We start from the raw sequence: 14,650 nt of genomic DNA, 5'->3' as shown, positions 1-14,650 counted from the left end.
GTTTCGGATCTGCCTTCAGCTATGATTCTCTTCTGTAATTTTTGCATTTCTTGTTCAAGTGTGTTTTCTGCCTAAAAGATATTGCCGAAGGTAAAGCGATTCCACTGTTTTATTTTTTCCTTGATATGTTTTAGCTTTTGTTGGAGCTTGTACATTTTTGCGCCTTCTGGTGGTGTGAAATTTCTCCATGTCTCTGTTATCAGGTTATGAAAATCGGGGTGATTCAGCCAAAAGGCTTCAAAGCGAAAGGGCCTGTGAACATTGTCTCCCGGTCTTTGTCAGTGAAGCCTAATAGGCGAATGGTCCGAGCCAGAGAGTGGCAATATAGAGGCCAAGAGATCCCCGCCAATATGTATTGCATTATCAGAGATCATGAATCTGTCTAACTGAGATGCAATTTGGTGGGTATCTGCACGCTTGTTGTTCCAAGTATAAACGCCATTGTTGAATTCCATATCTATAAGCCTGTTGTTATGAATGTAGTTTTTCAAGTGCATGCTTTCATTGTCCAGCTTGATCTGTCCTCCTCTTTTTTCCTCCAATCTTGTAATCATGTTGAAGTCCCCTCCTGTGATCCAAAGTGGGTGGGATCTTTCTGAGTTGATCTGAGTTAGGGTGTTCAGTGTGTCTACTTTGTTTGTTGCCTCCTTGGGGGAGTAGACATTAGTTAAGTGTCCATGAACATTTGTCCCTGTTAAATGAAACTTGGCCTGAATAAAGTGCTTACTGCCATGTATGTTGGTAAGTGTTATAGCTCTATCATCCCAAATGATGGCTAGCCCTCCTGAGGCTCCCATGGCTTCCACCACCACTTCTTTGCTTCCTGGCCACGCTTTGGCAAGGATCTGATCCAATGTTGTGGAATTACACTTGGTCTCCTACAAGAAGAGAATTTGAGGCTTTTCCTGTTGTAGCATGTTCTTTATTAATCGTCCCTTCCTCGAGCTGTTGAGCCCTCTGATGTTCCATGAGATGAGCTTCATGATTCACGATTGGGAAGGGGATTATAGTATTTGGTGAGCTTGGAGTATCTTCCAGATTCCACCATCATCTCCCCTATGCGGATGGTTCTCTGAAGATCGGTTTTCTGTCCTCGTTTCTTGTTGTCTTTGAAGATATTTCTTCCATCCCACTGACTACTAGTTTGGACGCCTAATGATCTTTGCTTCTGTTCTCTTGAGAGAATTACTTCTAAGTTCTCTAGATGTCGCTCAGGAATTTTGTCATATTCCTTTTTCTTACAAGCCTATTCAAGTCCCAGTATATATAGATCTCTAATGTTGAAGCTCTCCGGCTCCTCTTCCATGTGATGTTTCCTATTCTACCTCTGTATCATCTAAAATCGTGAGCTGCATCTGAGTGCTATCTACCTCCATACCTTGAGCAGTCCTTTTTTGCATGTTACTGGGAGAGGGCATTTTGGTGTCCGCGGGTTGCTTAGAAGTGAGGGATTTATTTGAGCTTGATGGAGCAGAATGGGTGGAAGTCTTAGGAATGGCTTCAGGTTGTTTCTGATTATCTAAAATATGAACCTCCGGCTGGAGCAGGATTTCAAAGCTGTTGCTTGTTGAAGGCAAGGAGGTGCTGGTGACAAGTTTTTTGACTGAGGTAGAGGGCTTTTTATGGGTCTTTTTGTGATTGGGAACTTTTGTGAACCCATCCGAGTCGGATTTGTCCATTGAAGGGGTGGTCATGGATTTCATATTGGAGGGACAGTCTCGGAATAAATGGCCTAGGGCGTGGCATTTTTGATAGCGGAATGGTACATGCTCATAATCCATTTTTTGTAACCATTCATAATCATCATGGTAAAGGCTTACCACGTCCGGGAGAGCTTTGCTACGGTGCATGTATACACAGATCCGCGCATAGGAGGTGTATCGCTTTAGGTTTGTCTCCTCTGCCACTTTGATGAATTCGCCTAAACCATTCCCAATGTCTCGCAAAGAGTCTTCATCCCAATACTCTAGAGGGAGAGAATAAAGGCACAACCACACCGGCGCCCAGCTCAGATCTTCTTTGTCCGGTTTAAGCGCTCGATCCATCCTCTTAGGTATAGCGCTGCTGCGTTGAAGAAATATGGTCCTCCATCCAATACCCTGTTTCGGTCCTCTAGACAATTGAAAATGGCAGTAAAGAAGCCCTTAGGCCCTAACTGCAGTGTTATGTGCCCTTTTGGCTTCCATTTGGCTGCAATCCAGCCATGCAAAGCTTTCTCCATTGGCCAAAGCCCTATGAACTTTCCTATCAAACCATGATCCCTCATAAACTGGATCTGAGTGTTGATGCATTGACTTGGGAGCTCGATTTTGGGTCTATCAACTGATACCATCTTGAAGGTGTTTGACATCACTCGTGGTTCTTCATTTTTGTTGTTATTCGTTGTCATATTTTCATTCTCTGTTGTTATATCTTTTGGATGGTCCATCCTAACATTTTCAGTCTGTTGCAGGCCGTTTTCCATATTAGTGGGGGGAGGCATCATGTCCTCCCCCTGAGGGGATTCCATTGCGCGATAGCTATTCCTTATTGTGTTGTAGCTGCCTTATGGCTTAAGGTTAATCGCAGAACGGCGCAGTCGATGAAGGTCTGTCAGTTGCAGAGCAGCATCAAACCCTAAGCGCTCTGCTCTCCATTTATTTTTTTTGACATAAACGGTTAGTTTTTATTTAAAATTCAGCAAATGAGCTGCCGAGGACTTTAACACTGAAACCCTGTATTTCCTTGTTACAGTCAGCGGGGAAAGAAAATTTTTCTTTTGAATAGTCTGCTAAATGAGTTACATTGTGAATGCAGATAGAGGCTTGAAAAAGAACTTGATTTGGTTTCAGAATGGTGCCTTGAAATTCTTTTGCTTTTGCTTTCCGTGATGTAGCTCTGCTTCCTAGCTTGCAGAGAGGAGATCCAACGTGCTGAAGTGCTAGATCATCCCAAGAATCACTGCGTTTTCTTTTTGAAATGTCTGGCGGAGTGTTATATAGTGTTCAAGAATTCCAAGAGCGGTAAATTGGCCTTGAAGAGGCCCTCGTGAACTCCCCAGCACCTACCCAGATGCAACAGTGAGTTCCAATGACGAACAGAGATCGAAAATGCCACGGTTGCGTTCTGAATTTTCCCTTCTGGATGAGTCCGCATTTCCTAACACCAGCCAACTAAAAATGGTTTGGTCCCGAAGTCTGGAGAATCTGAATCAGTGAAATGCTCAAAGGAACAGAGGCCCAGACAACTCCAAAATTAAGGAATGATGTAGTCCGATTCAACATCATTTACTAACAGAGATCTCCTGCTCCTGAGAGAGCCTAGGTTGGCTGCCAATTCCGCCTGTGAGTTTAACTTCCTCACAACATGATAGAAGCAGATTTTGTGGAACTTGGGCAACAGTAGTCTGATTTTTCTGAGGATGGGGGCTAACTGCACCTGAGAAGGGATCTTTTGAGAGTTCATAGCCTGTATAATTAGTCTGGAGTCTCCAAAGACTGAGATGGAGAGGAGATTCCTCTTCATAGCCAGATTTAGACCCTGCCATAGATAAAGAGCCTCTGCTCTGTTGTTTGTTTCATGCCCCAGACCCCAAGAAAAACGCAGCTCAGTTGAGCCACCTGGGCTTAAGATAACTCCCCCGCCACCCGCCTTTCCTGGGTTACCTTTAGAGGCCCCATCGAAGAATAGGCAGTGATCATCCAAAGCAGATCTCCATTTGATGAATTCCTGTTCTTCCAGATGAATTTCCCAATGAGAAGGGGCTTTAGCAGGAGGAATGGATCTATTCTGATGATTTGGAACAATCTCTTTTAACCATTGATCTTCCTCGCTATCCAGAATCATGCCATTTCTTATGGTGGGTTTGGCTTCTAAGGCCTCCCCCAACAGAGATTTGATCTTAGTGATAATTATGACCGGGTTACAACTCTCCTCAGTAAATATTTCGTTATTCCTCTCCAACCAAAGTTTCTAGCATGTGAATTTGCGGATCCACATCCAGCCAGTCTTGAGAAGGCTTTTTTTGGAGAGACTGAACGGGGATAACTTGGCCCAGTTTCTTAGCAGATCCTGAATATTGAAGCTCTATTTTGTCAAGTCCTAACATCAGGACACCCTTCCAAACTTCTTGAGCAAAGGGGCACAATAATAACAGGTGGTTAGCCATTTCTTCATCCGATGCACAAAGAGGGCACCTAGAGGGACCTTCCATTCCACGCTTCCTCAGGTTATCTCTAGTGAAGATACTTTTATGCGCTAGAGTCCAGCAAAAGAAGTCAATTTTGGGGAGAGCAGGAAAAGACCAAATAAATTTCCATTGAGTTGGCTCTGGGGGGATGCTAGGGATAGCCATCATACTTTTGTAACCTTCTGCTACTGAGTAAGAGCTTGAAAGAGAACCCCACCTTCTTTTGTCCTTAGAAGAGGCCTTTAAGGGAGATTTTCCTTGGAGCAAATCCAACAATAAATTGGCTTCACCATCTAGCCAATGAGGGACCTCCCCCAAATTCCAACCATCCCATAGACTTTCTGCATCATTTGTCCAATTGGAGATGTCCCAAAGGGTTTTCAGATTAGTGGCCTGAAGCCAAGCTTTGATATTTTCTAGTTCTGCCATCTGATTCAAGGGCTGATCTCCAAGAATCGAATCTTCCCAAATTTTTATTTTTTTCCCATTACCTGGGATCCAATAAAGCTTATGAATGAAAGTTTCAAAGCTGTGAGACAGAGTTTGAAAATTGGTGATCCTTTGGAAATTCTAGGAGGCTGGTCCAAGCACCTCAAACACTGCCCATGAAAATATTTTTTCCACAGAACTCTCTTGCTCCAACTAGGATTCCCAAAAATAATGTTCCAAAGGAGCTTGGAGCCCAGAGCAAGATTTTGGGTTGCCAAATCCCGCATTTGGAGACCTCCTTCCAAGAATGGCTTCTTAATAGTGTCCCAATTAACTAAATGGAGCCTTCTTTCATTATTTTTCCCTCCCTCCAATAGAAATCTTCTCAGGAGACCATCCACTTTACTAATAAAGGTTTTAGGGGCTAGTAGAATGGAGTTCTAATAAACTGGGAGACTTATGAGAATAGATTTCATAAGGATTACCTTCCCAGCATTATTCAACCATGAGGCTCCCCAAGCTTGTATTTTGAGTTTTAGCTTGTCTAGTAGGGGCATCCAGTGAGCTACCTTAGGATTTGATTTGAAGATTGGGATCCCAAGATACTTAAATGACTCCCAGGTCAGGGTTCTTTCCATTTCTAATAGCCTTGCTATGTCTGTCAAATCTTTGATCAAGCAATTCCAGCCATAGATCGTGCTTTTTAGATAGTTAATCTTGCTGCCCGAAACCTCCCTATAAATGTCCAGCTCCTTCTTGAAGGTTCTAGCAGAATTTATGCTAGCTCCTCCAAGAAATAATGTATCATCAGCAAACTAGGCATGATTTATGTCTTTAACATTGTGAGCCATTCTCAGGCCTGGCAGAGTTTGGATTTGTTGACAGTAGTCTAGTTGGAAGCTGAGCACCGAAGCTTGAATGGCGTAAAGAAGCGAGGACAAAGGGAAACCTTGTCTTAGCCCCCTCAAGGCCTGGAAAAATTCTGTTGAACAACCATTAACTAGAGGCGCTATCCAAGGGAAGGCAATGCAGGCTTTCACCCAAGTTATGAGAACTTTTGAGAAGCCAAATTTCTCCATCAGAGAAAACAGGAAATCATGTCTCACCCTGTCAAAGGCATTTGTCAAATCTATCTTAATCACCATGCCTTTCTCTTTTCGATGACAGCTTGAATGAATTTCTTCTTTCACCAGCACAATATTGTCAAGAATCTTTCTCCCTTTTATGAATCCTCCTTGGTTTTCAGGGATGATGACTGGTAGAATTTTCTTAATACGGTTGGCTATTATTTTTGTAATCAGCTTATAACTTGTATTACACAAAGAGATGGGCTTGAATCTGCTGAAATCGGTGGCACCTTTGTCTTTCAAAATCAAGGAAAGGAAGTCCGAGTTGGTATTGCCTCCAATCTTGGTGCATGCTTGAGATTTACAGATCATTCTCAGAAGGTCTTTTTTAATTGTAGGCCAGCAAGTCAGGTAGAACCTTGCAATGAACCCATCAAGGCTCGGGGCTTTATCCGGATCCATGCAATCCAAAGCTTCTTTAATCTCATTCATACTGATCGGATCAGTCAGCATAATATTGTCAAAATCTTGAACACAGTGAGGAATAAGATCAATTGGATAGGCTTGAGAATTGATAGGAGGGTCTTCCGGGGCAGAGTAAAGATCTTTGAAGAAGGAGTGGGCTGCTCGATTTATGCCTTCAGAATCTTTAACCACAGTGTTTTGATAGTGAATTTCGTTTACCGTTTTGAAGTGCTTACATGCTTTAGCTTGCTTATGGAAGTAGCTTATATTTTTGTCTCAGGTCTGTAACCAAAGATTTCTAGACTTCTGTCTCTGGAACTCTTCTTCATCCCTACTTTCTCTATGGAGATTGGTGGGCTCCAGTATTGTAGCAATAATGCTACAACTCCTGGAGCTTCCTTCTTTAATTTTATCAACCCGGTAGTTCGTAACAAACTTGGAAGCGACGATGCTGTATGCACAAGTACTAGCTCTTGCCGCAGCTGTCACTTGGTCAGCTGGCACAAGTCCGCTAGGGGCTCAAGCCAACTTCTATGAGCTCTTAGAAGAAGCTTTTTAACTGATGGACGAAAGCTAATCTCAAAAGAATCTAATCTATTTGCAGAAAGGAACTGAAAGCCAATAAGAAACGCAAACCATAGCAAACCCTAATTCTACCAGCTAGTCTTACTGATGTAGAGATGGGGATGCAAACTACTGAAAGAGATGCCATTACTTCTATGAAGGTGAGATGCATGTGTCTAGACTACCTCTATCTGAAGAAAACATCTTTTTGTATTTTTGTTTCAATTATTAGAATTATCATGCATGTGCTTTTTAACTAGCTTTTCACTGTGCAGAGGTGGATCAAGGAGGAGGAAGGCTTGGAAAAGGTTGGGAAAGTTCAGAGAGGGTCTAAGGGGTCCCTAACACCCTTCCAGAGAGTTTCACAAAGTTTGGCTACCAAGAGACCGCGTTTATGAGCTTCTACAGGAAGTCTGCAGGGGTTCTACAGGATGTTTCAGAACTTCTACAGGATGTTCTACAATCGGATTTTTGGGTGATGGGTGAGTGGAAGAGGTTGCATGGGTGGATAGGGAGGTACGAGAGGGGTTTTTAATGACTTAGTGCCAGAGAGATGAGATGATGAGGGGGTGTGCTAAGCTAGTTTGTCTAAAGGAGGGTAGAGGGAATGGAAGGCTGAAAAGGTAGGATAACATGGGTAGTAGAGTAGCTGAGAGACAAGGGGTCTAATTGGGAGATGAGTAGTTGGCCTGGGCAAGGCTTAGAAGGATGAGAAGGTGAGGGAGTAGCACTGCACAGTGTAAACTGAACCAAATCATCCACGTCCTGCACATAATCAAAACATTCTTAACTGTTTAATGGAACCAATGAACAACAACGTTATTTCTAAGGAAAACCATGTATGGTACTGAAGCAAAGAAACATTCCAAGAGGTCTGAACGCATGGACAACTTCTACAAATGAAAATATTGCACCACAGATTGCATGAATTCGTAAACCAATGTTTTTGGTGGGTAGCACTGTCTGCAATTCCAGCCCCTAGAAAGAGGTGAAAATGAGTGTGCAAGCAACCCCTTTCTAGAACTTTTATCAACTCCAATCTCTTCACTTTATTCTAAATAGTTGAAGCAACTCTATCTTCTAACAATGACCTACCTAACCACACCAAGAAATCTAACTCAACAAACTGCGTTTCAAATGCATGTAAATAAAAACCATAATGCTGAAAGAAAAGATAACAATATAGAAGAAGGAGGCCTTAGGCTCTCAGGTTGGGCCCAACCCCGAGAGCTATGGCTCCTTTAAAAGCTCAGAACTGAGATCAAATCTGACTGCTTTCCATTAAAAAAATAATAATCATAAGTCAAAGAGCATGCCAATAATGGCTACAAAAGAGCAAAACTAAGCTAGCAGCTCGTAGTGCAGGATGTGCAACAATGTTCCAAAAGTCCTTTTCGAAGGCGAAAGCCTTATCATTTATACATCACGAGGCCCCAAGCTGGCCTCCTAAATCAGTGGGACTTGGCTGACCAAACTAGGAGTGAACTACTGCTTCCTCAAAATCCGTTTGGTTGTCTTTTAATCCGGTTGTGGTGGCTGCTGGAGCTCGAAGTTGGGGGTGAAGATCCCGAGGAAGGCCATTTAATGCTGTGAACAACCCTCCTACGAATCCTCAACCCCATCTTGGCTGTCTCTTGGTCCTTATCTGCTCAGTTTTGTTCCAATCATGTGTCAAAAACCTGAAATGAGCACGTGTTAGCCACCTAGGAATAGTGACTGCCCTTATTCGTACAAATGACATAAACATACTAAAAGATGATGCATAAGTTATGAAAAATGAAGGATTGAGCAAAGGTAGTTAGGCCAAATGAGCCCAAAATGTTACCAAATTTGGGGCTCATCATCACCCCCCAGCTAAAATGATTGCTCATCCCTGAGAAACTAATCCAGCTCCTCGTCCTTCATTGCTTTCACCGCCACCCTCACATCCCAGGCTTCTGAAGTGGTCTCCTCCTCACTGGCATGGAACCCAGCCTTCCTTTCCACCTCTGCCCATTGCTTATGCTCTTCTTTTTCTGTGCTGCCTTCCATCAATCTTAACAGCAGAGGTGGGCTTAGCTTGAGGCCAATCCAGTTGGCTTGGAGGTTCTGTATGGATTTCTTGTAGAGGGACACCCGTGCTAGAGCTTCCCTCATTCGAGTTGGAGTATGATATTCTCTGATTTTAAGGCTGTGGGACAATGTGTTCCATCGGCGGGTGCAAGCATGAACACAGTTGTCCCCTAACAGTCGCTCCATATCCTCGAAATGTGCTATGGCCTGTGCCTGCTGATCCATGTATTTCAATAAAGTTTGAGGGTTGGTGGCTAAGTGTTGGTGGGCCGATATCAATGCAGTTGGATCCCCTGGCTCTGCTCTAATCAACAGTGGCTCATGTAATTCTCGGTCCATGACCTCTTTGACTTCTGCTGCCCTCTTTTCTTCATGGTTCAACCATGAGGCAAATGCCATCAACTGCATATCCCCTACAACTGTGTTGGGATCCCATGTAGTCACGTTAGGAAGGGCCAAATTATGGAGATAGAACTCCAAGAGTTTGGCCTTATCCTCTGATGAACTGCTATTGCATAACGCTGTGAACTCTTGGGGGTCTTGGAGTTGGGAGATACCCCTCTGTGCCAATGCATTAATCTGATATTGCAGCCACTGGTCTCGTAGGTACAGCCCATAGGATTTGGCCGGCTGTCTGCATTGTAGAGCATCCATGGCCCAACTGGCCATGCAAGCCAGTTGTGCCTCTTTTTGCTGCAACTGCTGTTTGAGAGCTTGTATCTTGATTTGTGCTTGCAGTTCCCTTTCCTGTAGATGCGAGGTTGGCTCCCCAAGACCAACTTGTAGTCCTTCTCTGCCTTGATGTTCTGCTGTAGTGTCCCCTGAGGACGTGCCCTTTTCCTTCTTCAGTTCCTGTAGCTGCAGTCTAAGTTTCTCGTTCTCTTCCTGTAGGAATACCCGCTGGCAGTTTGCCACATGTTTAGCCATAGCTAATTCTTTTCTTGCCTCCTTGAGTTGTTCCTCCAAGGGGCCTATATTTTCCACTCCTTTTGATTTAGCTATTTTAATCCACGTGTGGGTTCTCACCCTTTCTTCCTCCAATGCAAAGAAAAGCGGCACTGTGAATTTTTGTGGAATAATTTTCCCAGCCTCTAAAAGTTATAGTACGAGCTCAAGCTTGGCTGGGGACTAGGTTCCGGAATATGATCTTTCTCTTCTTCCCTTGGTGGCTCTACTTCGTCTTCCCTAAGTGGTGATGAGGGTGCCTCTCCCTCCATCCTCTCTGTCTCCTTAAGCCGGGCCAAGGTTTCCTGTAGAGCGGCCTCAGCATCCTGTAGCCGGGATTTTGAAGCCAACCTGTCCATTCTCTCCTTCCAAGTAGTTGTCTTCGGGCTCCCCCGCTCATAAGTGACTGATATTTTTGAGGGGGACCTCTCCCTTGGCGAGGTAGGGGTATCTTCTATAGTAATTGGGCTGCTGGATGGAGGTTGTGGCCTGCTTGTTTTGATTCTCACACTTCTCCTGGATTTGAAATACAGAGGGATATCCCTCTTTCGTTTTTCCTTCGGCTTAGGAGGTGTACTAAGGGCGGCCAGCACGGCTGCTGCCTCCCTTGCAAGAATTTCGGCTCTCTTCTCCTTTGGTTTTCCTTTCTCAGGGCTTCCTGTAAAAGGCCCTGTATCAGCTGATTTCTGGCTTCCTGTAAAAGCCGTTTTTGGTTTTCCTGTAGAAACAGTTGGCACCGTTTTAGCCTATTTGACTGAGGGTGCTTTGCCTTTTGACTTGGTTGAGGCTACTTGCGAGGTGCCTTTACTGATGTGGACTGGTTCAGTTCTTTCCATCCTACTCTGTAGCCTTTTCTCTTTGGGTGTCAATGTGGATTTGTCACCCTCCTTTTCGGCAACCTGGGGTTTCTCTTGCCTCCCCTTTTGTTCTTTCTTCGGTGCTTTGGCCGCGGGTTCTTGGCCTTTCCCTTTCTTCTCTGTGTGTACTGGCTCCTTCTCCTCGCTACTGGAGGATCTGAGCTCCTCGGTCAACATCTTGATATCGCCATCCTTAGTCAGATTTCGGAAGGCTTCCCATGAGAGAGGGACTGTGTAGGTGTGGAGTGCATCCTCCACGAGGAGCTTAATGAGCCCATGATGGGCTACCTGGTCTGGCGTGCCCTCTTTTAATTTGGTGGCACATTTAGTCATAGACTGCAGGAGGAAGTAAGGAATACTTAGCTTGTTTTCTGAAGGTAGGTCCATTTGGTGCCTCAATTCTGTGAGTAGCCAGAAATGGTACCCATATACAATGTTGAATCGTCCTTCGCACGTGATGTATTTCATAATTTGGAGGCTGACCTCACTCCAAAGTGGCTGTAGGCTAGCTCTGCGAACCCCATTCTTATCCTCTAAGAATTGCTCCTCTGGTGGGAAGAACTCCTTTTTAGCCTTTTGGCCTAATTTCCTCTCCTCCTTGTCCCACGGTACCCCCATTGGGAGGTCAATGACTCTGCTGATGAACTGTGGGGTGAGTCTGAGATTCAAACCCCTGAAATTAACAATGGCCAGCGTTTTTGATTTTGGCTTCAAAGCTCGCAGGAACTCCTCTGCCACCTCATCATCATAGCCTTGAAGCTTGTCGCAGAACGACATCCATCACACACGAGTGAACAATTCTACCACCTTCGGGTTCTCCCATAGTTTCTTTGAGTCTGTCGGTTCCTTTCTGATGAATCCGCCCGGCATGGTGAAAGCCTGCTATGTTAGCCGGAGGTGGCGGGTGCGTATCAAAAGATGGCCTTTCGGATTTCTTTGGGACAGAGCGTAGAACTACGCCTCTGTCACGCACACAATTCGTGAATGCTTGACTATCTACAGATGAGCCTTGACAGGGGCTCAATTACAAACCACATCCTGTAGAAAACCCCGCATATACTTCGACGACAACTTTCATGCAAAAGGAAGACGACGCTTGCAATTTTACGCTCAGACTGTAGTTTTACATTTTTGAGGACGTCGACTTCGCCACCCTTCAAACCAATTGCATGGGAGGAACAGGTTCAGGCTTACCTTTTCCAATTCGCCACCTTTGACGTGAATAGATCAACTTTCCTCCGTAGCGGCGAGCTTCCTGTAGCGCAGCTTCCTGTAGAAGTCGCGCACAGGTTCCGGAGAGCACGTCAGTGGTTCTGCTCCTTCTGTGCCACCACCAGACATCTGAACGAGCCGAGGACTTGGAGTAACGAGCTTCAGAGAAATTCGGACGCTACTCGACTACAAAGCGGCTGGTGATAAATGAGTGGAGTGACGATCTAACCGGTGGATTTGAATCCCGGCCGAACTCGTGGCGCGGGGGTGAGCTGTCCCTACTGGACCGTTGGACGACGTCACCTACTCATTTCACTGCAAGTCTCCCTGACTGCCGCATCATTCCCTGCAGATCTGCCGCCGCCATTTCCGTTAAATCGCCGCTTCTCCCCGACTGGACGCTTCTCACGTGTCCATTACCTTTTTGCTTGCCACGACCACCACTTTCCAAATCTGACTAGACCATCTAACTGGTCGTGGTGGCCAGTTGAATGGCTACCCGACTGCTCAACCCGTTCATTTCCACACTTGCAAACATTTTAGAGTATTATTCATGTAATTTGACGAAAAAAAGGGTGAGGCACTTACCTGTGCGGCCGCGACATTATTTTCAGGTTTCGGGACGAGGGTGATTGGATTTGCTGGTTGCTGCTTCATACACAGGCACGGGGGTCCCTCCTTGCAGACTGCTGCTGATTACGAAGCTTGTTACTTGGCTGCGGGTGGTGCATGTGCCCGCTCTATGTGTTGCAGGCGCCTTGATGGTGTACACTCTAGCTGGATGAACTGCTACGGGATTCCTGTAGGATGTCCTGTAGCAGTTTTTCCTCCTCGGGTGCATGCTGAGACAGTGGAGACGGTGGCATCACGGTTACGATCGCAGGACCCTCGGATGGCTTTGATAAGTAGTGCATGGTGTCTCTGCAACCTTTTTTCCATTTGAGAATCGCTTCCTCTGATAATTCAATGTTCTGTTTTGACTGTGCAGGTATTTCCATTGCATGGCAACTGGGGTGGTAGAAGGAGGCGACAGCAGTGCGTGATGGAGAAAACATTAGCTTGCATGCCTCCGTGTCGGACCTCGGGCGTTAGATCTCCCCACACAGTCAGTTCTGGGCCATCCAAAGCTTCTACAGGAAGTTTCCTGTAGAAATACAGAACTTCCTGTAGAAAGTCCTGTAGCTTCCTGTAGAAGGCTAAACTGTGATCAAATCATGCCCAGACCTTGGAAGAGATGAGTGTTTCCGGAGGGAGTGCTGGTGAGGTCACCTGGTAGCATAGTAGGGACCCTTGTCTTTGAGTTGAGGGGCCTCTTTTCCTGCATGGAATACCTGCAACCTGCATTCATTGCCACATTGTGAACTTTCTTTCCTTGTTTTTTTGTTTGTTTTTCTTTTTTCTCGTTTTTTTTTTTTTGAAAGACAGCAGGGGTGCCTCCATGAGGTTTTCACCCTTACCATCTGCCTTGAGTGCCTCAAAGAGGTTTTCACTCAAGGGTCTTTTTCAAACATTTTCAGAAAGACAGTAGGGACGCCTCAATGGGGTTTTCACCCCTACCATCTGCCTTGGGAGCCTCAGAAAGGTTTTCACCCAAGGATCTTTATTTTTATTTTGATTTTTATTTTTTATTTTTTTTTAGATCTTCAGGGTAGGCCCAAAACAGAGGCAGAACCCTTCTCTATGACCATCACTGATTTTTCCACAGTTTTGATGAATTCTTGCCTTGACAGAGGTTTTCTGTAGATCTTTAGGCGATGCCCATTGACAAGCATAGGGATGGCCTCCTCATCAACGGTCCGAATAAGAACAGATCCATTGTCATTACATTTTTGCACTGCATATGGTCCTAGCCATCTGGTTCTCAGCTTCCCCTTGAAGTCCTTATGCCTGGAATCATACAACAGCGCCCAATCTCCCTGCTGAAATTTCTTGTCATTGAGGTGTTGGTCATGCCACACCTTCCTCTGAAGTTGAACCACTTCTGAGTGGAGAAGGGCCTGCATTCAGTGCTCGTCCAATCCATTCAGCTGCAATAACCTTTCTTGTTGGGCATGGCTGAGATCCAGGTCCAGCTGAGCTGCCATCCTCAAGGTGTTGTATTCAAACTCAATTGACAGCAAAGCTCTCTTCCCATAGACCAGCTCATAAGGTGTGAAGCCGGTTGTGGTCTTCCAAGTGGTGTTGTAAGCCCATGTGGCCTCAACCAGGCGATCTGCCCAATATTTCCTGCTGCTGCTCACCACCTTAGTCAAGATCCCTTCCAATGCTCTATTGGTGACTTCCACTTGCCCATTTGCTTGAGGATGATAGGGGGTGGAAGTCCTATGCTTGATTTTGTGATGAGCGAGTAGGTCTTCAATTAAGTTGGAGGTGAACTGGCTTCCTTGATCGGTGACTAGCTCTCTTGGGTAGCCAAATTTGTAGAAGATGTTTTCTCTTATAAACTTGGCCACCTTTTCTTCTGTCGCTGCTTTGATTGCCTTGGTTTCTTCCCACTTTGTCAGGTAGTCTGTGCACACAATGATGTAAGACCTTTGCCTCGAAGGAGGATTGATTGGACCCACAAAATCCATACCCCACTTCTCAAATGGCTCAAGAGTCACTTGAGGTTGGAGAGGCATTTCGTCCCTTGGAGTTGGTTTCCCCATCCTTTGGCATCGGTCACATTGGCTGATATACCTTCTGACATCTTGATGAAGCGTGGGCCAATAGTAGCCTGCCTGCAGGATTTTGAAGGCAGTCCTTTTGGCTGCAAAATGTCCTCCACAAGGCCCGTCATGACAGGTTAGGAGGATATCAAAGACTTCCTCCTCCCTTACACAACGCTGCAAGATTTGATCAGGGCCAAGCTTGAACAGGTTGCCCCCGATCCAAGTGAATGAGGCACTCTT

Source organism: Pinus tabuliformis, chromosome 5_2 (assembly GCF_031772625.1).
Source record: "Pinus tabuliformis cultivar Carrire ecotype Pingquan chromosome 5_2, CPIR1, whole genome shotgun sequence".
NCBI lineage: Eukaryota > Viridiplantae > Streptophyta > Pinopsida > Pinales > Pinaceae > Pinus > Pinus tabuliformis.
Note: the sequence above shows the minus strand (reverse complement) of the source record.